This window comes from Branchiostoma lanceolatum, chromosome 3 (genome assembly GCF_035083965.1).
Source record: "Branchiostoma lanceolatum isolate klBraLanc5 chromosome 3, klBraLanc5.hap2, whole genome shotgun sequence".
NCBI classification, from domain to species: Eukaryota; Metazoa; Chordata; class Leptocardii; order Amphioxiformes; family Branchiostomatidae; genus Branchiostoma; species Branchiostoma lanceolatum.
Genome location: NC_089724.1, coordinates 4527846 through 4536341, shown reverse-complemented (window position 1 = coordinate 4536341; position 8496 = coordinate 4527846). Strand labels below are relative to the sequence as shown.

The window sequence follows — 8496 nt, the reverse complement described above, 5'->3', positions numbered from 1 at the left end:
AATTATTACTTATTTTGCTCATTTTTTTGTGGAACGCGATATTTCCAAATCTGGAGTCTATGTACTATTTAGGTGTTCACACTTGTGGGTACACTGTACATTTGTAATTCCTGTTTCTTTCACTGTAACATTATGTTCACTGTTTTCACGGTCACCTCTGTACCGTGAACTTATCATCACTGTCAAAAAAACTATTTTTATTTTTTATGTAAATCACTTGCTGCCACCGTGAAGTTAAAGTTCACTGAAAATGTCCATTTTCCTAACACCTTGAAATTTTTCTACCGTGAAGATAAAGTGAATTACGGTATTCAAGTGTGTATGAGTTGCATATCAGCATTTTTTTGTTTAGGCAAAGTTTGAGGCAGAACAAGAGTGACCAATTATCGAACAAAAAAATGAGTCAAAGTTACTGGTAGAAAACTTCTCGGAGGCCGTAAACTTTTACCTCAACCAAAAATTTGAATACGCAACAAGGGCTCGAAATTCATCTTTGGGAATACATGTAGGTGCCAGATAAAATAAAGTTGAATGTCTTCAGAACATAATTACAAAGTTTAATGCTGCTGCCTCTCTTAAGAACTTCAATCTGTAATTCTATAACTAACTTCAAAATTTCAAACAAATAATACAGCAAAAAGTCATCATGCTGTTTTATATACGTACATTTCAAGAATATTCTGTATACTATAGCATACAAAAATATCTAGGTGCACCCACAGTCAAAAATTAGGTGCACAGCTCCAATTTTGCGTGCACGCAGGTGCACATGCACCCAGTATTTCGAGCCCTGGCAACGCATATACAGACTTAAATATGTGCACAAGTGTGAAGAGGCCCTTAGACCTGCATACGCTACGAAGGAACAGACACACAAATAAACACACCACGCCAGCAGTTTCTGTCCTGCCAAAAAATTTTTACAAAATTGTAATGTACCAACAAGTATAACGAACACACCATCTGATGTTGTAACTTGCACTTATACTACTGTCTAAACAACCAACCTTCACTACAGCTCCAAAACCGCTTTTTAAAAGCTAAATCAGCAATACTTACACAGGCATACAAAAAAACTGTGGATAGTGTACATTATGTCTTTTTCAACCCATCCACTATCAACGCAAACGGATACATTTATCTCTGTATAGTCATGCAATCATCTATAATATCATTACCTTTACAAAATATATGAAAAATACAGAAATTATCACGTCCCTTACAGGGAAATAATTTGTTCTCGGTACAAAATTCCCAACTGTAGTTAAGCCACAAGTTACACTTCGAATATGCCCAATACCTTAACTTCGTAGAACCACCCCAAAGCATTAAAAAGTTCAGTGGGAGACATATATACAAATTCCTCTGTACACAATGTTACAGCGCCTTACCAACCATCTATAGACCTGTCCTTACATAACAAAATTACACTACAACAACAACAAAGGAGTAGCAATAAATTATGACTGAATATATTACAATTTGTCGTGAGCGTCCCACACACCCTAAACGGTAACAAAACCAACCTTCGTCCGACAGGAACATAATAAATAACAGGAACTAATATAAGTATGATGTTTGAGGTCAAGGGATAAGTCTCTGTGTTACTTCCTTCAAGGAAACAACCAGGATGCAGCAAAAATGTACATATCAAGCTCGCTAAGAGAATACATAGTTACATTAAGTGTGGACCAAAGACTGACCATAGAAAAACGTCTGGATTTGCCGAAGTGCCACGTAGCACACAAGTGACTTCGCCAGTCGGAACTTGCATCATTATCTACTGACACTCTGTTAATTTCTTGTGTTGAGCCGTTCCGTTCAGTCAATCTTTGCATAAAACCACCGACAAAAGACATCAGTCAAGTCATATTTAGTATAAAAGATGCGTACAGTACACTGTCATTGGCTGCTGCCTCAGCCAATCGGCTCGCATCAACCTTTTCATTGGTTACGATTCAACCAATCAGAACGACCACTTCCCTGCACCTGAAAATAACTGCAAGTGCAGACTGCCAAACCTACAGCAAAACCTACAAACAGTTCTATAGAAGAACATGAAAGGTATTCACTCTAAACATCAGACCAAGAGTCAAGAACACTGAATTCACAAGTAACGACAACTTGAGTAAAAGTGGAAGCTCGAGTACAATTTATAACAAGACATGCTTCTAACGGACTCAGAGAGGTCGATAACAATTCACAGAAACAATTCTCCATCTAATGTGAAACCTGTGATAACGTACACAAGTATAATGTACTAATGAGTCGTAATTTTAATACCTTGAGTAACTGGGTAGTCGTTTTGCCTTAACGAACAAGATAACGATATGGCTGTCCACTCTATGTAAGGCCACACCAATTTGATTTCTTGGTTAACAGAATTTTTGAAAAAATACTAGATTGAAAAATCAACATGAAAACAGAATCTCAGAGGAAAGTTTGTACTTCGGTGCACACAGTTTTAGGGAGTGAACGGGGTCAGGTGCAAGTTTTCACCCCAGCTTTCTGTTTTAATGATGTCCTTGTGCTAGAATTTTAAAAAAAAATCTGTTGACCAAGAAATTAAATTGGTGTGGCCTTATGTATAACAATCTGCACAAGAAACATAAACATATTAATCACTTTGAACAACAGACTCTGATATAATGTAGCCTTTTTTTACATCACACTATCTTATACGTAAATATCAACAATCTTAGTTTTGAAATAGCACTGAAGGCGGCTTATATTTTCCATGTCCTCCTTGTCCCCTGTGTGTGTATTTGAAATTTTGAGTTTGACAGAATGTTTCCTTTCAATATCAAAGGTATGGTTTAAATTTCAGTTTCCCTCAGTTCTAGACAACTGGAAATAAAATTATAACAAGATCTGCATGATGCATGAATTCACAATTCAACAAAAAGAATTAAAATCTGATCAGTTTCAAAATACATTTTGTGTAACACTTCAGACTTGGCAAACAACTTTTCTTTGTTTCAGTCTACAAAATACAAGTTCTGTAATTTTCAGAAAGACTTCAAAATAGTTTTTCTCTCAACTCAACGCTGCTGGTAATCTTCTTGGCCAATAGGAAAGTTGTATGTTCATCACTGTGACTTTCAAAGCATCATATGACATGACTGTGTAAATTTGGTAGAAACAGAAGAACAGATTTAGGGAAACATGATTCTTAACAATGCTAACAATCCTCTCTTGGACCAATGTGGTCACCGACTGACAAATATACATACGTCTCTGCCTCAACAAAGACAAAACGTTGCATAAGAATTCTTTATGCACTCATGGACGTCATTTTTTCCATCACAACTACATGTAGATAGCCTCCTTAAAATATTTTTACATTTAATACAAATCCACAAACCTCAACCACTTTTTTGGACTTTTTTTCATCGCAATTTGATAAAAACTTCCACCATACAAAATATCACATTGGCGGTTTTAGGGTCACCAAACAAAGACTTTTGGAGGCTGTTCTTTGTGTTCCAACGGAAAAAAGACGACACTGTGATTTAGTTTTTGTACATCCACATGCAAGTAAAGGACTAGGCACTGTTCAATACAAACACTTCTATATGTCCTTGGTTAGGAAAATCTACTATGTACATCATCGTTGGAAAACACCACTCTCACAAAGTGTACCAAGTGGGGAAAATTCGATGTTACAAAACTATTACAACAATTCAACCTTTTCAGTTAGGTCTTGTACCATTTCACAATCTTAGGAAATCGAAGTCACGCAATGCTTCAAGCAACATTATGCTGCTGTGGACTATAAATATCGCTTTTTAGCCATCCCACAATTCCCTGTGCAGTCCCACAAAGCCAAGTGTTACATGCTCTTCCCTGAGGACTCCCATAATTCCTTGACGTATCCCACGATCCCTTGAGTACCCCGGGAATAAGACCACTGGATCTGCAGCATTCTCGCACAATAGAAAAATATGCCATTTTCTAATACAAGTCAACACGCTCCAAACAAAGCATTTGTGTTACAAGGGTTCGCCAGTAAAAGTTCTGCCTTCTCGAGAAATATCAGCTGTCTGTACTGACCGGTGTAGTAACTACTATGTGTGACAGACAGCCATGCTTTAGCAAGTATGCACTTTTTTTTACTATCGTTTGCTCACAAAACACAGTGGACAAAGAAGTTCACGGGTGAACATTCTACTGGCTGATATTGTTACATCTATGTGGATGATTCTACTGGCTGATATTGTTACATCTACGTGGATGATGTTTTGCTACATATGACGGGGATGTAGTAGTGTGCTGCACCATGAACAAAAAGCATTTCTTTTACTCTTATTCACAAGTAAAGATTCAGCTCACGACTGACGATGACCGCTATATACAGGGACTTGTGTCACTACCACATATGACCAGGGCTCGAAATATTTTACACATTTTTCAAACATACACCTGCACAGGTAACCTGCATCAGGCAAGATTTACATTACCTGCACTGCTCATCACTGTCTTTGCTTTTCAGTCCATTACAAAACTGTGTTGAAAATGTTCCTTGTACCAGTAGTGCCCTTTTTGAATGTTGTTTCCTGCTTTGTTAAAGAAGGCTGCTGCTCTTAAGAGAGGTGCAAGGCATTATTGTCTAGGCGGGTTTAATTTTACCATGGACCGGTGCAGGTTAGGTGCGGTTAGACATCAGAAATAACCACACAACTCCAATTTGACCTGCCTTAACCTGCATATACCGGGGATATTTCGAGCCCTGATGTCATATCGAAGAAGAATACAACAGTGTATACCAAAGCCAACATTTTCTAGCATTGTGTCACTTCACTTCAACTTGTAGCACAAAATATGACTTCCCTGCAAAATTCAGACACTATAGTAGCCAGGTAACGTCTCCATGTTTGTAACAATCGCATACAAGACACATGTCAATCAACGTCACTGTCAGGGAATGGAATTTCATCAAAACATGACGTGGGTGTGACATCTAGTTTGATTTAATACACAGCTCTTCTGTTAAAAACACCATTTGAATGCACATCGAGGCTTGTAAACTTTTTGTGTGTTCTGAAGCTAGGGCTGTTCCAGAAATGGGAAAGAATGGGGTAAAAGACGGCTAGAAAAAGTGTTAAGGGAATGATTCCCTAATTACAGTTTCAAACAACAGAGGCATTTGTACTTTTTGAGAATGTCAACAAGAAAGTTACCCTGTCAGTCCAGGCAGCGTGGCCCACAATTTAGAAGTAGATACACAAAATTAAAGATCATTGGCAATTAGGCCAACAAGTGGACGGTTTGGTGCCCCATCAATGATTTCTTCCTCATTTCTGGAACAACCCTTAGCAGACAACGCACAACGACACCTGGTGTGTACCCCCAGTCTGCTGCATGTTTGTAGTTCCTGATCTGTAGAGTAGGTGAGTGTACACAACAGGTGCTGTAAAACACATATCGCAGAGCTTTTCGAATACCATTTCTTGCCTGAATCTGAATCGCAATTTCCACAGTAAAGAGCCAAAAGTGCCAGGTGCGTGGATGCACCGCAATGTCCGGTAGATGCAGTTGTCGCCATTCTGCAGCTGCGAGTTGCACCTGTCGCGAATTCCTGCAGGATGTAGCTGTCCAGGTGCAGTCAGGGATCTGTTTGTGTGCGCTGTTCAGCCAATCGCTTTACTCCTAGAGGGTCAAGGTGTCAAGAACGTTGTCAAGGTGAAGATGCCGTCCATTGAAGATCCACTGCTGTGCTGTCACAGATGTTTATTCCATCCAAGGCTTCACAGTCCAGGTATCAGGATACACTGTTCAGTTTGGTTCCAACCAGTCAGTGTAAGATGGCAAGATGCTGTTCGGGTGAAGTCTGCTAGGGGGCTACAAGATCCATGTACTAAGCTGATGTAAGGTGCGAAAGACGGACTTGTAAAGGTTGTCCAGTTGTTGCTGTTGATGTTGAAGAATGCTATCCAGCTTCTCTGCATGGTGCAAGACGCTCACTGGCTGGTGTACAAGGGACCAGTTGTTCAGCTGTTGTAGCTTTTGGTTTGCTGCCAGGTGCTGACTGAAGTGTGTACAATATCAGAATACTCCAAGCTATGTTGCTCCCTCCATGTACTGCAGGTGCTGGCTGATGCTTGGTGACTTTAGGTACTGGAGGGCTTTTGGTTTGCTACCAGGTTCTGACAGAGGTGTTTGATATCACTTTGTTACAAGTGCTTGCTGAGGTGTTGTTCCCCAAGGTGTTGGATGGTATACGGTCAAACCTGTACAAGTGACCACTTCTATAGATGCACCACCTGACCATGGAAATGTCATCACTTTTTGGTCACCTAACCATTGACTCAAACATTCAGAATCCTGTCTGTAGTGACCACCTGTCCACATAGACCAGATTTCATCGGTCCTCTGAGTGGTCTTCTTGGGCAGGGTTGACTGTGCAGCTATTCAGATGCTGCAGGTGGTGACTGGTAGATGTTGTGTAGCTGTTCCAGGTGATGTAGAGTTGCAGCTGTGCAGGTGTTTCAGGTGTTCAGCTGTCCCAGTTGATCAGCCTGCACCAGGGTCGAGACTGCTGGTGTGTTTCTCAGCACAGAACTGTGGCAAATAGAAATGGAGACAACATTTAGACTCATTTGCAACAGTTTTTGCAACAATCAAACTCATTTGCAACAACTTGAACAGGAATGCATCACTACGGCAGAACTTCGCTCACTGTTGGAGGACAGGGCTGAGTGGTTTGGTTTGGTTTGGTTTATTCGCACATATTAAAATCAATTTTACATAATAGAACAAAACAAAAACATGTGCTGGGGGAAGGAAAAAAGCCATAGTGGCTTATACAAGGTCTCTTCCATCTAAATTAACAAAAATAACATAAATCTAACAATTCATAAGTAAATAATAACAATAACAAATCAGACAATAATAATACTAACAAAATACTAACAGAATAGTAATTGGTTGTATATAAAAAAATTATATACATCAAATCATAGCATAATTCGGTGGAGAAGAGGAACCCATTGTTCCCGTGTTGGCACCGCTAGGTGTCCCCGTTCAGGGATCAAGGAAACATTTACACTCATTTGCAACAGCTACCCGTAGCTCAAACAAAATGCAAAATGTAGCAGGGTACCACATGAACAGTGGTTTTAAAGCTGTTACAGTTCAAAGGCAAATTTCTATCCTGGATATGTCCTGTAAAACTATTACAGAACTATAAGAAAGATGTTTGGAACTAATCTCAGACTTTCTTAACCCTTGTCCTGCGGGACCCATATACATGTATATATATGACATGCTTAAGAATAAAATTAATGAAATAGATTGTGTCAAAAACGGCAGCAGGACAAGGGTTAAGCACCTGAAGATACCTCCTTCATGAGTTTTTTCTTCCCATAGACAGTTTGACGCTTGAGATTAGTTGGGCTGGCTAAAAGGGAATTCCCCACCGCAATAAACACACATTCATGCAGCCGTTTACTTTTTGGATAGGTACTCTTTTAGGGTACCCTCTTGTCGGAGTAACACATGAATGAGACCTGAATGAACCAGTCAACTGTTTAAGTCTGGGGCTTATGTGGCCAACCCCAGGATGCCTCTGAGTAAAGCCCAGATATTTACCCACTATCAATCTCATAGCCGGAAGTGTGGGATTAACGAAATAACTGACCGAGCAATATATACATTCTTATCCACCCTTGATCTCTTCAGCCCATATTAGGCCACACCAATTCAATTTATTCGTTAACGGATTTTCTTTTAGATTTCAGCATGAGGACGTCATTAAAACAGAAGGCTGGGGTGAAAACTTGCACCTGACCCTGTTCACTCCCTGAAACTGTGTGCACCAAAGTACAAACTTTCCCCAGAGATTCTGTTTTCATGTCGATTTTCCAATCTAGCATTTTTTTTTTAATCCGGTTCACCAAAAAATTAATTCAAAATTGGTGTGGTGTGGTCTTAGCTGTTCTAATCCTTATGATATCTATGAAATGTATCTCATATTAAATTCTAATCCGGGGCTTAGTTCCAGGGATGTTTTGGAGTTTACACTTATTAAGCATGATCACCTGGGTATTTGCTGAGATTATCTCTCACAAACACTGTAGAAGATGTTCACTTTTGTTAAGCACCTTATCAGTGATTTGACAATGACGAGCGCATAATACAATGCTAAACTTTCTTCCAACACTAAGGTATTCACGGATCAAATTTTCGAGGACCACTGTCACCTTCTTCAGGATCAATAATGACCAATCACTGCCGAACGTAAACTCGCGAGAGTTACAGACACATGACTTTACTGACACATGTCATTGCGGATACCTGACGTCAGTAATTGGTCAAACGTGCTGAGCACACTGAAAGAGTCAGAGTGTAATTCTCAGAAAATACATTTTTCCAGACTGCCCAATTATTAATGTTTCCAATTAGTGATCCCAACTTGAAATACTTTGCAAATGAACCAAAATTGTTTCCATTATTAATTTCAGTTACTGTGTCTTTTGTGAGAGGCAGACAGCTTCA

General features: G+C 39.5%; 1 protein-coding gene across 3 annotated transcripts in view; it reads right to left on the bottom strand.

Annotated features, from left to right (window-relative positions):
- Window positions 1–915: 915 nt before the first annotated feature.
- LOC136429787 (potassium voltage-gated channel subfamily A member 1-like) overlaps window positions 916–8496 on the bottom strand; it is a 77430-nt gene continuing 69849 nt past the window's right edge. For all 3 annotated transcript variants that reach the window (XM_066419754.1, XM_066419753.1, XM_066419755.1), the window contains one exon: window positions 916–6561. The gene's annotated coding sequence lies outside the window, so the exon portion shown is untranslated. The remainder of the gene's footprint in view (window positions 6562–8496) is intronic.